Source organism: Trifolium pratense, linkage group LG4 (assembly GCF_020283565.1).
Source record: "Trifolium pratense cultivar HEN17-A07 linkage group LG4, ARS_RC_1.1, whole genome shotgun sequence".
Lineage (NCBI taxonomy): Eukaryota > Viridiplantae > Streptophyta > Magnoliopsida > Fabales > Fabaceae > Trifolium > Trifolium pratense.
This window is the reverse complement of record NC_060062.1, coordinates 35,584,844-35,604,710: the sequence shown is the minus strand read 5'-3', so window position 1 is coordinate 35,604,710 and position 19,867 is coordinate 35,584,844. Positions and strand designations below refer to the sequence as shown.

The window sequence follows — 19,867 nt, the reverse complement described above, 5'->3', positions numbered from 1 at the left end:
TACTTGTTGACATTGTTTTGAGTGTAGCTGATAAGTTAGAAAATTATTCAAGGGATTGACAAAACTCACCTAAGTTCTCCTTCAAATCTTCCTCACATTTCGAACATGAAAAATCAATCATGTTTTCCCTTTATGACATTAAAGAATAAATGAATATAAAAGTAACAAAAGAACAAAATAATGTACAATAATTAATTGCAATGAATATTAGTGTTAATGGTGAGGTTGTCCATAAAACCATATACCTTCATCTATGTGTTCATATATAAAAACAACAAATATGTAAACTTAAAAACACAATAGATAAAAAGTTGGTAAAAAAGTGATCTACTTACTTGTTGACATTGTTTTGAGTGTAGCTGATAAGTTAGAAAATTATTCAAGGAATTGACAAAACTCACCTAAGTTCTCCTTCAAATCTTCCGAACATGAGCAATCAATCATGTTTTCCCTTCATGACATTAAAGAATAAATGAATATAAAAGTAACAAAAGAACAAAAGAATGTACAATAATTAAGTTTACTATAAAAGACAAATGAACAAAGGTATATTGAAAAAATGTCTACATATCTTGCTGAGATTGCTATCAATAGTAGACATAGTGTACAACTTGAAGATGTATATGATCTCATGAGTACCATTGCAAGTGTCAAATGTATAGAACAAATATGAAAAAAATGTGATAAGTGGTGGTTATAAAGGTTAGAGTGAAACTGAAAATTAAGCAATATATAAAAAAAAAAAAACTCCACTTATAAATATTTAATTTAATTAAATTTTTCATAAGAATGAATTGCACAAAACATATTTTTATATTATTTATAATTTTCCACTATCATAATCATACCATTAAGCAATATTTCTTTTATTACTCTATGTTGGTTACATTTGCAAGAAGCTCTAAGGTTAAGGAAGTGTAATGGTGGAAAATACTTAATGGTATGATTATGATAGTGGAAAATTATAAATAATATAAAAACATGTTTTGTGCAATTCATTCTTATGAAAAATTTAATTAAATTAAATATTTATAAGTGGAGTTTTTTTTTTTTTTTTATCAAATAATTGGAGTTTTCTTAGAGGTGCCACATCATCACAATGCTTGTTTATGAGCAACTCAAAAGGTTGAATTGCTCATAGGCCTTCATTGTGATGATGTGGCACCTCTAAAAAAACTCCATATTTTTATTGAAAATTTACCAACTTCTCTTAATTATTAAAAATATCTAAAATAAAATTTATCCTCCACAAATTAAATTTCATGTCTAATGATTAATACATGAATAGAAAAAGAAACCCCCATAATTCCAAAAGACTATATTTTGGCATATATAAAATGATAAATATGGATTAATAGAAAACGTAAATGACTAAATAATTAAGAGTAACCTAAATATCCATATACTTGCCCAAATAAAAAACTTAATTCGTATAAATTATATGTATATATAATTTTTAGTATTGTTATTAAATATATATAATCTAATTTTCTAAAAAAACCAAGATAAATCATATTAATATATTATTACACATTGCAAGAGGTTAAATCAACAATCAAACGATTAGCTTATAAAAAAAAAAAAAACAATCAAACGATTAATTACAAGGGATAAAAACAATTATGATTGACCCTTAGGTATTCATATGATGCAACTATAACTGCAAAATTATTATTATTATGTTATACAATTAACCCTCATGATTGTTGGAGTTCCTTTCAATAATTATATATAAAAAAAAAAAACTGTATGTTTTACCACAATGGTCTTTATAAATATTGATACTCACACATCACTACTTGCCCATGGTCTCATATTTTGTAATCTTATTTTTTACTTTTTTGTGTTTTCTAACCTTCTTTGTAGTAATTTCATCAAGTCATGTCTACTCTTGAGTAAATCAACTACACTATCTTATTGTTTCAAGGAAAAATGTAATTCTATTTTCAAATATATTTTCCTCATTGTTTTTGGGATAGGCAATGAAAAATATATATAACTGCAATTTCTTAACTTTTTTTTAGTGGTACTTGGTTTTAATAGAGAAGATTTGGAAGTGTAATACAAGTTGGTCGTATGAAGCAAATTTGGAAGAATTTAATCTCTACTTGGTTAGAGGTGTTTTCATATGCTTAATCATCTTGGTTAGGATTCAAATTAGTGGATTGGGCTGGTACGAAGGTTTTCAAGTTTGCAATTGAGCTAAGTTGTATTTTAATTTCTTTATTACTTTTAGAATAAACTCATTTAAGTCACTAAGAAAAATCGTAAGATTCCATTTAGTTTCTAAGACAAATATTAAAAATATCTCACTATCTACCTTAAATTTTGTTTGATTGATGAAGGAAAAGTGGCGTAGCAATTTAGTCACTACTTTACAATTTATACTTTTTTATTACACCAACATTTTAATTACTAATTTTGATATTTCATTGCTTAAAATTAAAAGACACATAAAATTAAAGATGCAAACAAATTAAAGAGAGGATAGTGGCATAAACCTCACTAAGAAAAATAAAATTAAACCAAAATAGAAAAGAAAAAGAATTAAGCATATGGTGAAAATGATAAACGAAACCACTAGCTAAATAATTCTGACAAATAAAAGGCAAAAAAATCTTAATAAGTAATATAAAATGTTATATTATATTTATCTATTTTATTATTTAAATTACTCTCTAAGCATAATAGTATTTAGGAGATAAGATATTATAGTTATGAGTGAGTACATAGTGAGATAGTCTTAAGAATAAGATGACATGTTGAATGTTAAATTCTTATAATATCATGCAAACTAAAAAAAGAAGAATAGTATTTCTTAATCTTTGTACTATCGAACAGGTGGAGGGTGTTGAAAAAACTGTTATACTAAAAAAATGACCAACCAAAAAAAATGTAAAAAAACAATAGACTTAAAAAATTGGGAATAGTAAAGTCTGGATAAAATTCCACCAAGTCAATATGTGAGAAGAAACTTCAAAAGAACGAGAGGAAAGTTTGTAGAAAAGCTACTTGATACCTTGAATTGCATAGAAGGAAATAAACAATTACGCTATTCGATATGTAATTTTCAAAAAACGAGATCACGCGGTAAATAAAAGTATTTATATATGCATGCCTCCAACTCTATTGAAATAAATAAGGGTTACATCAAAAATAAAAAGCAAGGCCACATTTTACTATACAATTACAACTCATATAAAGAAAGCTACGATTACACTATTAAAATAAAATATAATGCATCTTTTCAAACTTATAAAATATTATAAGAGATCTATTACATTAAAATATAAAAAAAACTACGATATAAATCAATGAAAATATCATTTCTAAACAACTTTTTTATTTATTTGTAGACACGGGCCGGCCCAAGGGTAAAGCGGCCCAAGCCCTAGATTTAGACCCCCAAAAATAATTTTTTTGGTAAAGGATTTATCCCCCAAATTTTTTTTATCACCTTTATACTATAAGAAAAGTTTACAATCTCTATTAAAAAACATTTTCATCATCTCCTTTAATTAAATTAAATCATTTTAATTATCTTTAATTAAATCATTTTAATTATCAATATATCAAATTATCACTATATAACTTCTTACACAAGGGACCAACTAACTAAAATGAAAAATTAAATTAAAAGGGACCAACTAATATATAAGATTTATATAACTATAAAATATTCATGACTATTGAAATTCTTTCAATACTAATAAAAAAAAACATGTGTCTCTCTTCATTGCATTGTTAATTGGTTCCTAAATGAAAAATTTAATTAAAAGGGACCAATATAACCACAAAATATATTCTTTCAATACTAAGAAAGAAAAAAAAAAGTGTCTAAGACTATTGGAATTCTCTTCATTTCATAGTTAATTGGTCCCTAAATGACAAATGAAAAATTTAATTAAAAGGGACCAACTATCGATATCGATTTATACATATCCATTAGAATTATCAAAAATTGGATGGATTTTCAAAAGAAATTGGATGTGGCACTCTATAAAAAAAGTTTACAATCTCTATTAAAACCTTTTCATATTTCATATAATAGAGTTACTCTAATAATAAATAATAAACAATAATAATATATTAAAAAAAAACTAACACAATTTATTGTTGTTGAATTGAGACAAAAATGAATTGCAAGCAATGAAAGGTGGAACGATGCATCATGTTATTGTTTTATTAATTGCATTGCAATATATTATTAAAATATATATTGTATGTTACAATTCCCTATTAATGCAATTGAAAACAAATAATTCTTGGAGACACTAATATTGAATATGTAAATTTAGCTAATTATCAAACACAAGCTCTATATAAAGTTAACCCAAAAGCTAATTATCACCACCATATTGAATATGTAAATTTACATTGAAGTCTAGCTTCTATGTTTTAACAAAATTTTAATTTATCTATCTCATGGCAAAAACTCTATGGTTTCTTTGTCTAACATCTCCATGAGAAAAAGTTATGCATCTTCACCTTCCATATGTTAAAGTTACACATTATAGTGTCTTGAATTGATTTAAAAGCTATCGTGTGCATATATATAGTTACATCATAAGTATATTGGTTTTTGTCCTTGGCAGGTGATGTTGTCTAACCTCTTAGAATATCAGGTATGTCTACATGCTACATGTGATTGATTAAGAAATTGATATACATATATGTGATAGTTGCCTATTAATATGTTTGTAAATTGGAATTTTTCTACTACTCTGAGTTTAGAACATCTCTAATCATTTTTTATATTTCTTTTTTAGGTTGGATATTTTTTTAAATATCAACCGGTGTTTTGTTCGATGATTAATTAAACTTTCAGTTTAATCGATTAATATGAATATGACTATTTTTTCATGTGAAGGAGGAGAACCGGATAAAACATACTTCTATTTTTGCTTACGTTGCATCCTTGCTCCTTATAAAGCCTATGAAATGACACCTCATGTAAGGATGTGTATTTAACTCTAATAATGGGAGTTTGTAAACCATCATTTTTTTTAATTGATATAATGTTTGTAATTAGACAACTTTTCTTTTTCATTTATTATTTTATTAGACTAATGTTTTAGCTTATTTGTTTCTTATTTTCTTTTTCATTTATTATTTTATATAAGGTAGAAGATTTGTATAAAAAATTGTTGATTAATAGGAATATAATTAATTTTTTTCATGTGAATAAGTTGAAGAGGATAAAAGAGACTTCTATTTGTTGATTTTGAAGTGCCTTAAAATTTATATAGATCGAGGGTATATTGATGTTGGAGGCATTCAATTAAAAGAGGACAATCCAAATAATTTAGAAATATAAATATGTGTCTCATTTTTAAATATTATATTGTGTACAATGTGTAGGTGATCTACTTGATCTCGATCAAGAGAAATATAGAAACAAAAACAAAATAGAAATTAAAATAAGTTTTTTTTTTGTAGTTGACACTCAAGTCATGCGGTTCTTATAATTGTAATACATGCAAGAAGTATATTGATTCAACTTGACTTAGAGGTTGTCCAAATATATAATCTTCATGCATTTATCGTATAACATTTGCCTAATTCTGGATGGTTCAATATGAATATATATGAATTTTAATAGATGGTCCTATTTTAATCTACGCATGTCATCTTATTCTTACAACCATAAAATGAATCGATGAAAAAAATTGTGCTAAATACTTTTTCCTCCCACTTAGAATTGTACTAAAAACTTTCTAAATTAAATTAAAAAAAGACAAAAATTATTAAATAAAAATTGTTGATGCTCATTTGTCAAAATAAATTTTAGAAATTATTAAAACCGTAGATGTTAAAATATATTTACATATATTTAGAAAATATAATCACACATATATTTAAACATATTTACACACAACTAAAATTCACCAATAATTCAAAAATTATTAATTTAATTTACATAATAATATAATTTTTTGGATAAATTAAGTACATATTCTAAAAGATTGTTTACGTTACGGCTGAAAATAAAATAGTGGAATATTTATAAGAATAAGATGACATTTCTTTAAGCAAATAAGAAGATGACACATGTTAAATCTTAAATCCATCTATAAGACTTTCTTTACCTTAACCAAATAACTAAACCTAAATTCAAATATATAAAATCTTCGTCCAAACTTATATATTAACAACAACAAATATTCGAGTTTATATAATATAATAAGAAAAATAAAATAAATGTTCAAGAAAATATTAAATAAGAGGGACAAAAACTAACAATAATTTTGAAGAGACACAAACCTCGCCAAGAAAAAGAAAAAACAAACCAAAAACAAAAGGACCAAGCAAAAAAAAAATGTGAACCAAACAATAGACTAAAAAATTGGGACTAATAAAGTTGGAATAAAATTTCACCAAGTGAATAGTGAGAATAAACTCCAAGAGAACGAGAGATGAGTAAGTAGATAAGCTATTTGAAACCTTAAATTGCATAGAACGTAGTAAGCAAATACACTATTTGATACATAATTTTCAAAAAATGAGATCACGTGGAACAAATAGGCAAAGCCACCATATATGAATCATATTCTATAATCAAAACTTATTTTAACATTTCTCATGAGCAATATTGTCTACAAGTATAATTAGGTATGCCTCCAACTCTTATTGAAAATAATAAAATAAGGAATACATCAAAAATAAAAAACAAAGTGACATTTGACTATAAAATTGCAACTCATATAAAGAAAACTAAAATCTTATATGATTACACTAATAAAATAAAAAATGATACATCCTTTCAAACTTATGAAATATTATAAGAGATCTATTACATTAAAATATAAACAAACTACGATATAAATTAATAAAAAATCTAATATTTCTAAACAACCTTTTTTTTTACTCATATACTAATATTAAACATAATCATATTTTAAAATAATATATATTATTTAACTATATGTGATTATAGTTATCACAATCATTATTTTTTTATTTATAAAAATATTTTAATTATATATTTTAATCGAACCCGTGCAACGCACGAGTTTATTCCTAGGAATAAACCCGTGCGTTGCACGGATTCGATTAAAATATATAATTAAAATATTTTTATAAATAAAAAAATAATGATTGTGATAACTATAATCACATATAGTTAAATAATATATATTATTTTAAAATATGATTATGTTTAATATTAGTATATGAGTAAAAAAAAGGTTGTTTAGAAATATTAGATTTTTTTATTATATCGTAGTTTGTTTATATTTTAATGTAATAGATCTCTTATAATATTTCATAAGTTTGAAAGGATGTATCATTTTTTATTTTATTAGTGTAATCATATAAGATTTTAGTTTTCTTTATATGAGTTGCAATTTTATAGTCAAATGTCACTTTATTTTTTATTTTTGATGTATTCCTTATTTTATTATTTTCAATAAGAGTTGGAGGCATACCTAATTATACTTGTAGATAAATGTTAAAATAAGTTTTGATTATAGAATATGATTCATATATGGTGGCTTTGCCTATTTGTTCCGCGTGATCTCATTTTTTGAAAATTATGTATCAAATAGTGTATTTGCTTACTACGTTCTATGCAATTTAAGGTTCCAAATAGCTTATCTACTTACTCATCTCTCGTTCTCTTGGAGTTTATTCTCACTATTCACTTGGTGAAATTTTATTCCAACTTTATTAGTCCCAATTTTTTAGTCTATTGTTTAGTTCACATTTTTTTTTGCTTGGTCCTTTTGTTTTTGGTTTGTTTTTCTTTTTCTTGGCGAGGTTTGTGTCTCTTCAAAATTATTGTTAGTTTTTGTCCCTCTTATTTAATATTTTCTTGAACATTTATTTTATTTTTCTTATTATATTATATAAACTCGAATATTTGTTGTTGTTAATATATAAGTTTGGACGAAGATTTTATATATTTGAATTTAGGTTTAGTTATTTGGTTAAGGTAAAGAAAATCTTATAGATGAATTTAAGATTTAACATGTGCCATCTTCTTATTTGCTTAAAAAAATGTCATCTTATTCTTATAAATATTCCACTATTTTATTTTCAGCCGTAACGTAAACAATCTTTTAGAATATGTACTTAATTTATCCAAAAAATTATATTATTATGTAAATTAAATTAATAATTTTTGAATTATTGGTGAATTTTAGTTGTGTGTAAATATGTTTAAATATATGTGTGATTATATTTTCTAAATATATGTAAATATATTTTAACATCTACGGTTTTAATAATTTCTAAAATTTATTTTGACAAATGAGCATCAACAATTTTTATTTAATAATTTTTGTCTTTTTTTAATTTAATTTAGAAAGTTTTTAGTACAATTCTAAGTGGGAGGAAAAAGTATTTAGCACAATTCTTTTCATCGATTCATTTTATGGTTGTAAGAATAAGATGACATGCGTAGATTAAAATAGGACCGTCTATTAAAATTCATATATATTCATATTGAACCATCCAGGATTAGGCAAATGTTATACGATAAATGCATGAAGATTATATATTTGGACAACCTCTAAGTCAAGTTGAATCAATATACTTCTTGCATGTATTACAATTATAAGAACTGCTTGACTTGAGTGTCAACTACAAAAAAAAAACTTATTTTAATTTCTACTTTATTTTTGTTTCTATATTTCTCTTGATCGAGATCAAGTAGATCACCTACACATTGTAGACAATATAATATTTAAAAATGAGACATATATTTATATTTCTAAATTATTTGGATTGTCCTCTTTTAATTGAATGCCTCCAACATCAATATACCCTCGATCTATATAAATTTTAAGGCACTTCAAAATCAATAAATAGAAGTCTCTTTTATCCTCTTCAACTTATTCACATGAAAAAAAATAATTATATTCCTATTAATCAACAATTTTTTATACAAATCTTCTACCTTATATAAAATAATAAATGAAAAAGAAAATAAGAAACAAATAAGCTAAAACATTAGACTAATAAAATAATAAATGAAAAAGAAAAGTTGTCTAATTACAAACATTATATCAATAAAAAAAATGATGGTTTACAAACTCTCATTAGAGTTAAATACACATCCTTACATGAGGTGTCATTTCATAGGCTTTATAAGGAGCAAGGATGCAACGTAAGCAAAAATAGAAGTATGTTTTATCATGTTCTCCTCCTTCACATGAAAAAATAGTCATATTCATATTAATCGATTCAACACAAAGTTTAATTAATCATCGAACAAAACATCGGTTGATATTTAAAAAAATATCCAACCTAAAAAAGAAATATAAAAAATTATTAGAGATGTTCTAAACTCAGAGTAGTAGAAAAATTCCAATTTACAAACATATTAATAGGCAACTATCACATATATGTATATCAATTTCTTAATCAATCACATGTAGACATACCTGATATTCTAAGAGGTTAGACACCTTCACCTACCAAGGACAAAAACCAATATACTTATGATGTAACTATATATATGCACACGATAGCTTTTAAATCAATTCAAGAGACTATAATGTGTAACTTTAACATATGGAAGGTGAAGATGCATAACTTTTTCTCATGGAGATGTCAGACAAAGAAACCATAGAGTTTTTGCCATGAGATAGATAAATTAAAATTTTGTTAAAACATAGAAGCTAGACTTCAATGTAAATTTACATATTCAATATGGTGGTGATAATTAGCTTTTGGGTTAACTTTATATAGAGCTTGTGTTTGATAATTAGCTAAATTTACATATTCAATATTAGTGTCTCCAAGAATTCTTTGTTTTCAATTGCATTAATAGGGAATTGTAACATACAATATATATTTTAATAATATATTGCAATGCAATTAATAAAACAATAACATGATGCATCGTTCCACCTTTCATTGCTTGCAATTCATTTTTGTCTCAATTCAACAACAATAAATTGTGTTAGTTTTTTTTTAATATATTATTATTGTTTATTATTTATTATTAGAGTAACTCTATTATATGAAATATGAAAAGGTTTTAATAGAGATTGTAAACTTTTTTTATAGAGTGTCACATCCAATTTCTTTTGAAATTCCATCCAATTTTTGATAATTCTAATGGATATGTATAAATCGATATCGATAGTTGGTCCCTTTTAATTAAATTTTTCATTTGTCATTTAGGGACCAATTAACTATGAAATGAAGAGAATTCCAATAGTCTTAGACACTTTTTTTTTTCTTTCTTAGTATTGAAAGAATATATTTTGTGGTTATATTGGTCCCTTTTAATTAAATTTTTCATTTAGGAACCAATTAACTATGCAATGAAGAGAGACACACATTTTTTTTTATTAGTATTGAAAGAATTTCAATAGTCATGAATATTTTGTGGTTATATAAATCTTATATATTAGTTGGTCCCTTTTAATTTAATTTTTCATTTTAGTTAGTTGGTCCCTTGTGTAAGAAGTTATATAGTGATAATTTGATATATTGATAATTAAAATTAAAATGATTTAATTAAAGATAATTAAAATTAAAATGATTTAATTTAATTAAAAGAGATGATGAAAAGGTTTTTTAATAGAGATTGTAAACTTTTCTTATAGTATAAAGGTGATAAAAAAAATTTGGGGCCTAAATCCTTTACCAAAAAAATTATTTTTGGGGGTCTAAATCTAGGGCTTCAACACCCTCCACCTGTTCGAAAGTACAAAGATTAAGAAATACTATTCTTCTTTTATTAGTTTGCATGATATTATAAGAATTTAACATTCAACATATCATCTTATTCTTAAGACTATCTCACTATGTACTCACTCATAACTATAATATTTTATCTCCTAAATACTATTATGCTTAGAGAGTAATTTAAATAATAAAATAGATAAATATAATATAACATTTTATATTACTTATTAAGATTTCTTTGCCTTTTATTTGTCAGAATTATTTAGCTAGTGGTTTCGTTTATCATTTTCACCATATGCTTAATTCTTTTTCTTTTCTATTTTGGTTTAATTTTATTTTTCTTAGTTTTTCTTAGCTCTGAATACAGCCACTGTTCAAAATTTAAAGGAGATGCTTGATGAGCATAACGAGATTGCCAAACTCTTTCGAATGGCGAGAGATAGATTATCTGCGCCACATGCAAAACAAGTTCATATAAGATTAATTGGCACGAGATCAAATGAGTCGCGACAGTATACAATGCCCACATCAACAGAAGTTGCTGGACTCATTGTTGGCGATTTGGGTCAATCTAACGGAAGGCGAGATATAGTTATAGAACACAAATTTGAAGGTCTGCAGAGGATAAAAGAATTCCACCCTAAATTCATGTCAATGCAATATCCTTTGTTGTTTCCTTATGGTGAGGATGGATTTCACTTAGACATGTTTTATTCTACAACTAATAAAAAGAAGCAAACGATAACAAAACAGGTGACAATGAGAGAATATTATGCTTACCGAATACAGCAAAGAAAATCTGAAGCAAACACTCTCATTTGTGGCGGACGATTATTCCAACAATATGTTGTTGATGCATATACTGCAATTGAAGAACAGCGGATGCGCTGGTATAGGATGAACCAAACAGTCTTGCGCACAGATCTATACAAAAATGTATGCGACGCAGTTGTACGTGGAGATACAATAGCTGCTGCTACTGGAAAGCGAATTGTTTTGCTCTCTTCTTTCACAGGTGGACCTCGATATATGGTTCAGAACTATCAAGATGCCATGGCCATATGCAGAACTTTTGGAAATCCTGATATCTTCCTGACATTTACTGCCAATCCAAATTGGCCCGAGGTCAAATATATGCTTCATGAAATACCGGGTCAGCCTGTTGAAGATAGGCCAGACATAAAGACACGAGTATTTAAAATGAAACTTGACCAATTAATGAAGCACATAGTAGAAGGACAATATTTTGGCAAGGTTCTATCAGGTAAATCCATTTCATATCATCTATTTACAATGTCTTTTACATTGACGATATTCTAACGCATATTTATTTTATATTCTAAAATTACAGCCATATATACAATAGAGTTCCAAAAAAGAGGACTACCACATGCACACATTCTTTTATGGATGCATGCAAGTAATAAGTATCCGACACCAGCGGATATAGATAAAATTATTACTGCAGAAATGCCTTCAAAGGAAGACGATCCGGCCGCTTTTAATGCAGTGCAACAATTCATGTTACACGGCCCATGTGGACTTGCAAATACAAATGCACCTTGCATGCCTGACGGTGTTTGTAACAAAAACTTCCCCAAGAAGTTTTGTGCTGAAACAATAATTGATAAGGATGGGTTTCCAACTTATAGAAGGAGAGATGATGGAAGACATGTGACAAAAAAAAATGTAAATCTGGATAACAGATATGTCGTTCCATACAATAGAGATTTATTGCTAGCATTTCAAGCACATCTGAATGTTGAATGGTGCAACAAGTCCAGAGCTATAAAGTACCTATTTAAGTATATCCACAAGGGCCCAGATAGAGCAACAGTTCTAATAGAAGAAAATGTTTCAGGCAACACAGCAACAAATGCAACGCAAATAACAACAGTTGATGAGATCAAAACATTCTTGGATTGTAGGTACGCCAGTGTCTCACAATTTTTAATTGAATACATGTTTCATAGCAAAAACGTAAAACAAAATTTAAATTTCATTCGTTGAAAATGCATATTCTTATCACATTCAGATGAATAGTTAAAATATTTGGAATTATTATTATTGATGCAACTTTTGCATGCAGATGTGCCCATTTTAACAATTATTGTAACAAATTACATATAATACTAAATGTATAAACTTTCCAACATTTATATAAAAAACATTCAGGTATGTATCGGCGTGCGAAGCATGCTGGAGGATATTTAAGTTTGATATACACTACCGAAGTACGGCTGTTACGAGATTGAGCTTCCATTTACAGGAAGAAAACTCAATCACTCTAAGAGATTCAGATCAACTGAAAGCCGTCGTTGCAAGAGAACGGATTCAAGAAACGATGTTCACGGAGTGGATGAGAATGAATTCAATGAACCAACAGGCGCGCAAGTTAACATATTCTGAGTTTCCCACAAAATTTGTTTGGGATAATGGAATTAAAAAATGGAAAGAGAGGACGTTTGGAAATACAATTGGAAGAATCTTTTATGCACACCCAACATCTGGTGAGAGGTATTATTTGAGAATTTTGTTGAATATTGTTCGAGGGCCAAAAAACTTTGAAAGCATTAAAACCGTTAAAGGGGTGACTTATGCAACTTTCAAAGAAGCATGTTATGCACGTGGGCTATTGAATGATGACAAAGAGTGGATTGATGCATTCAATGAAGCATCACACTAGGCCACAGGTTCTCAATTAAGAGAATTGTTTGTTGCTGTTCTATTCTTTTGCGAGGTAACAAATATAGCAAAGCTATGGGAAAATATTTGGCAAATATTGTCAGATGATATTGTCTACAAAAAAAGAAGACTCTTTCGCCACTATGGCTTGCAACTTAGTGATAAACAGATCCAGTCTTACTGCTTGATTGAAATTGAAAAGATTTTGGTAAGAAATGGAAAGGAACTTTCTGAGATTGATGGAATGCCATTACCCGATGATGCATCCTTGGCGGCCAAGGATAATCGACTTATTACAGAAGAACTTAATTATAATGCTGACGAGTTGAGGAAAGAACATGAAAGATGTCATCAATTCCTAAATGACAAGCAGGTTGAAGTATATAATCATGTTCTAAATGCTGTCAATGCTGATACGGGAGGATTATACTTTGTATATGGCCATGGAGGAACAGGGAAGACTTTCCTATATAGGACGATCATAGCAAAACTAAGATCGGAAGGAAAAATAGTACTTGCTGTTGCGTCTTCGGGTAATCCAAAACTTTCTATACAATTCTTATATACAAAATTGTTGACTATTTGTGAGGTAGCTATGCCAAACTTTTTCTACAACAATAAATATGTGAACCTATATAATTGTATGCTTAAACAATCAGACGACCAAGTCAATTTATATGAATTGACATAGTCGACCTTACTTAGATTTTTTTTTTATTGTCATAATGAATTTATTGTCATGATTAATCTTTTTCTAAACTATCAAATCTAAAATAAACAAAAATATATTTTACATCATTAAAGCAATATGGTAGGTATATATGTGTATTTCGTTAATTAATATAGTTTCAATTCTTTTCACAAAATTTATTACTCACAGGTATTGCATCGTTGTTGCTTCCTGGGGGAAGAACAGCTCACAGTAGATTTAAAATTCCTTTGGAAATCTTCGAAGACAGCACATGTTCAATCAAACAGAAAACTAACCTTGCAAACTTGATGATTCAGACTGATCTAATAATCTGGGATGAAGCACCAATGACTAAAAGATTAGCATTTGAAGCTCTTAATAGGACACTACAAGACATAATTGGATACAACAGACCAGAGAAAAAAGACCAGCCGTTTGGAGGGAAAACAGTTCTTCTTGGAGGAGATTTTAGACAAATACTTCCTGTTATACCAAGAGGGCGACGACATGATATTGTGCATTCATGTATTAACAGGTCTGATTTGTGGGATGAATGCAAAATATTTATGTTGACCACCAGCATGAGAGTGACAGATACTACACCATTAGGAGAACAACATATGTCAGCATGTGAATTTAATAAGTGGCTCCTTCAAATTGGTGATGGAAAGGTTGAAGCAAAGTGTAGAGATCAGGAAGAGGTTGCATCATGGACAAAAATACCAATTCAATTTCTTATCGAACCAGCCGATGATCCGTTGAAACAAATTGTCCAAAGCACATATCCAGAATTGAGTAAGAATTTCAGGAATGAAGAATATCTCAGAGAAAGGGCAATACTCACTCCTCTAAATGAGACTGCTGATGAGATAAATGATTACATTGTTCAGTTAACTGAAGGACCAATAAAAGAGTATAGAAGCTCAGATGAGATTGACAAGACAACTGACAATCTTTCAGAACAAGAACTCATGTACCCTGTAGAATTTCTAAACTCCATGAAGATTAATGGATTTCCTAACCATTGTTTGGAACTAAAAGAAGGATTGCCTGTTATGTTATTGAGGAACATTAATCCTGCATTAGGAATGTGCAATGGGACGAGGCTAATTATCACACATCTAGGAGATTGGGTAATAGAGGCAAAAATAATTACAGGATGCAATGTTGGATCAAAGGTATTGATCCCGAGAATTGTTCTCACATCTGACGACTCTAAGTGGCCTTTTCAATTGCGCAGAAAGCAATTCCCATTGAAGGTATGCTATGCAATGACGATAAACAAGAGTCAGGGTCAGTCGTTAAACTACATGGGATTATATCTGCCACGACCTGTATTCAGTCATGGACAGTTATATGTGGCATTTTCAAGAGTTACTTCACCAAAGGGTTTAAAAATTCTGATTATTGAAGAAGATCAGAATTACAAGCAGTACACTAAAAATGTTGTATACCATGAGGTATTTAGTGACCTTCCGCAATGTACATATGGTTGACATAACAATGTATATTGAATAATAAAATCTTTCAGTAAACACCTCATAAATAGCCTAAAGTTGGTTCTTATTTTCAACTCTATCTTGTAGTATTAGCCAAATGCAACAATTTTATCTTCTACCAAAGCAATTTCAATATGGAAAAATATATATATGCTGAATATAAATTTCAATATATATTCCCAATATTAATGATTTATAAAACAACTTACCAACATAAACAGCGGCAACACGATCACGATCTGCCAGCTGATAAATTTCCAGGTTGATTTTCCCTTGATTACGGCATCACCTTCGATTGTAGTCAACAGAGGAACGAAGAAGAATCCAATTAGATCTTCCTTTGGAGAGCTTAAATTGTAGTCGACTGAAGAAAACTAAAACAACCAATTTAAATTCACAATAGGAGAAGAACATGAAAATTGCGGTTGAGATCCTTGCTCCTGCGTTCTAATTTTAATTTATCCTATAAAGAATGATGAAGAATTCGCACACCGAAATTTATGAGAGATCCAATCCTATTTTTCCGAGATCCATCAATTCTATAATTTATACATCAATTCAACTCAATTTGGATAAAATTGCTGATGCATCGTGAGAACTTAAACCCATTTTTTTATTCATGATAGCTTAAAGTCCTTTTTGTGTTTTTTTTTTTTTTTTTTTTTTTGAAAACTTAGTATCCGGCCTTAGAACGACTAATCCAAGGGACCAATCCCACCGCCCACTTGCGAGGGCCCATTTAAACCTTTTTGTATTTTTTATATTATACTCTTCTTAAAAAATTTAAAATAAAAATGTTGTTTACGGTTATTCTCTAAAAAAAAATATGTTGTTTACGGTTTTTATTATGTCCAAGAAAAATTTAAGTGAGTTTGTTAATAAATGATTTTTTCTATTAAAATTTTTTTGTTTTATGTTATGATAAATTTCTTAATAATTTTTTTTTTGTGCTACTAAAAAAAATTAAGGGTATTGTTAGTATTATGAAAAATTCACATCAAAACTTATATATTTTCTTTATATATATATATATATATATATATAGTATAAAATAGATATCGTACTTTTATTTCTATTTTAAGAACAAATATCAATATGAATTGTTTTTAAGAGTGGTCACCTTATAATGTGTTTTTTTTATTCATCTCAGGACAAGAATTATGGAGATAGACTGTAAAGGTTTACAAAAAGACTGGAAAAAAACCATAAAAAAATCATACAAGACCCAAATAAAACAAAGGACTAAACCAATAGATAAAGTAGTTTGAAGCTAAAGAAGACTGACTCATATTATTGATAACAAAACAAAGTGTCTCATATTTTATTTTAATAATATAATAATGTAATCATATAGCAATTTTATTTTTTTTATCCATAAACTTAAATTATGTGACTTGCTCGGAAGTAAACGTTTTTTTAGTAAACCTAAATTTTACTAAAATTTATATATTTTAGTCAATAAACCTAAACTTAAATATTTTAGTAAACCTTTTCTTGGAAGTATACCTAAATTTTAGTTGATAAAACTAAATTTAAATATTTTCTCTTTTTTATGACGCAAAATAAGTTAACTTTTCACCTTTTTATAATATATATAATTATATTTAACACAAATATTATTTTTAATTTGTAAAAATATTTTTAAGTATATTTAAATCGAACCCGTGCAACGCACGGGTTTATTCCTAGTAAAAGGAAGGTTGAGTTGCTCATAAGCAAGCATTGTGATGATGTGGCACTCTAAAAAATAGTTCCTAATCTCTATTAAAATCTTAATATTGTCTCTTTTAATTTATTAAATTAAATTTTTTTAAAAAAAACTAATGCATTATTTAGCATCATCATAATTGTATGCATCCTTTAACATTCCTCCAAATATAACTTACAAAGTAGAAAAGTTTAGTGACTTTCACTCTCTCTCACACTCTTTATAACCACCACCTCACATTCATTTTCTACTCATTCCTAAATCTTAACATTTGACAATTTCACTCAATCTTTGAGTTTATTTCTACATGGTGCTATATATACTAATGTTTAGTTTTTGTTATCCTACAATATTCATATGTACTAATGTTTAGTTTTTGTTCTTCATTTGTAGCTTGGAATAAATAATTTTTCACTGCAGATAGAATGCTAATGGATGAAAAGGTCGGTATTCTCAATTACTCTTATCAAATTATTGTCATTTAAATCTTTAATTTTTTTTTATCATAACAATGGTTGTTGTAAGTAATCAATCTTATTTTTCTCATTTATTTACTGATATTGGTTGTTCTTTTGTTATCAAGAACATAGAACCAATGATAATTTTTAAGAGGCTTCATTCCATGTAAGATGACAAAATATATTCCTTTCTCAAATTGTATCTAATAAAGAGTCAACTAATATTATGGAGCAAGAAAGTTGTGGAAGATTTAGAGGATTGAGATATATGATGTTTGAAGAATTTTCCAATAGTTAGATAATAAATTTATAGCATCAATATGTTTGGTGCAAGTGATTCATTTTTTTTTATAATTTTCATCTATGTTTTGAAGGAATTCACTTTCAATTCTAAATTTTAGTTCATTTAAAAAAAGAAAAGAATGTTATAACCACTATTATAACATGAGTCCATAGTCTTTATAACTAAATGTGAGTATATGTTTATACTCACGTTTTTCCTCTACATTCATAGACGGTTAGATAAATTATGCAAGCATTGTGGTGAAGTTCAAATCTTCTAATTTCAGGGATACTTTAAACTTATATATTCAGACTAAATTATGTAAGCATTGTGTGAATTGTGATAATGATAATGACTTTGACATGATATTTAGCTTGCATTACTTATGACAATGTGACACTTCTAAAAAAAAATCCTAATACTCATTTGTAACTTCTCCCCTTTCTTATTCTATTTAATTAATGATGATTAAAAGTAATGAATATTGAAAGGTTTAGTTTTTATTCATGGGACCTTTCATTTTCATATTGAGTTTTAATTGCATGTCATATACAATCAGTTTACGTATTTAATTGTAAATTACAATTCTATCATGCATGCATTTACTTGAAAAAAAATTATACCTACAACAAAATAATAATAATTTAGAATTTTAAAATTTTGCATATAATAAAAATATTATAATTTCACACCACTAATAATATTAACTTAGGACAACTTTCAAGTTACAAAAACTATCATCTATTTTTAATTTTGTTAAAATAGATAGTCATAATTATTTAACAATTGCTTATAATAAACGAAAAATATGATTGAAACATATACGTAGGGATGGCAGAAAAACCCAAACCCGTGAGAACCACCCGAACCCAAACCCAAATCAACGGGCGAAACCCGAATTGACTGGGTTTGGGTTTGGGTTTGGGTGACACCCGAAAATATGGGTGTGGGTTTGGTATCACTCAAACCCACACCCGAAACCCATACACCCACCCGAAACATGTTAAAATTACCTAAATACCCCCACATATATATATAAGTGTAAAAGTAAAATTAGGTTTTTCACAAACCACAAACCAAAATTGTGTTTGAATTTTGCTTGAAAGTTGGAAGAACTTAATTTTGGTTTAGTTGTAATTTAATTTCTTGAAAGACTATTTTGTAATTTTAAATTCCCTTGTAATTTTAAACCTATGTTTTTGCTAAGTGATTGACAATATGTTTAAATTCCATTGTTTTTGCTTAAATTTACCTTGTTTTGCTTAAATTTGCAAAGTAGTACAAAATGTGTTGTGGGTTTGGGTTTGGGTGTAAAAAACCCGAACCCAATGGGTGTGGACGTGGGTATGGTTTTGCCACCCGAACAGATTTGAGTTTGGGTTTGGGTTTGGGTGTTGATTTCGGGTGTGGGTTTGGTATCACTCAAACCCGCACCCGTGGGCGCCCATTGCCATCCCTACATATATGTAGGACTTTGAGAATATGATTTAAGAGTATTTACGGCCCAAAATAAATATAGAGAGATATTTATAAGAATAATATAACATTTTTAAGCAAATAATAAGATGAGATGTTAAATTCTTCTAAAATAAACTTTCTTTTTCGGGTGTCGGGTCTCGAACCAAGTTCCTCTAGGTTGAAGATTAACTCCTCAACCAAGTGACCTCTCGGGAGACATGCAAAATAAACTTTCTTTACCTGAGCCAAATAACTGAACCTAAATTCAAATATATGAAATCATCATCCAAACTTATATATTGGCAACAAAAAGTATTTAAGGTTTATATATAGGCTAAATTGCAGTTTTAGCCCCCCACGTTTCATAATTGTGCGATTTTGGCCCCCCAAGTTTCAAATGAGCGATTTTGGCCCCCCACGTTTGCCCCCTTTTGCATTTCTTGG

The 19,867-nt window shown here is 27.9% G+C and overlaps 1 long non-coding RNA gene and 1 pseudogene across 1 annotated transcript; both read left to right on the top strand.

Moving 5' to 3' along the window:
* Positions 1–559: 559 nt before the first annotated feature.
* On the top strand, positions 560–15,513 carry LOC123922562 (annotated as a pseudogene).
* A 2,114-nt stretch (positions 15,514–17,627) lies between these two features.
* On the top strand, positions 17,628–18,077 carry LOC123920751. Its single transcript, XR_006813747.1, has 2 exons — positions 17,628–17,667; positions 17,808–18,077. It is a non-coding gene; the product is annotated as an uncharacterized LOC123920751 (long non-coding RNA).
* Positions 18,078–19,867: the final 1,790 nt, after the last annotated feature.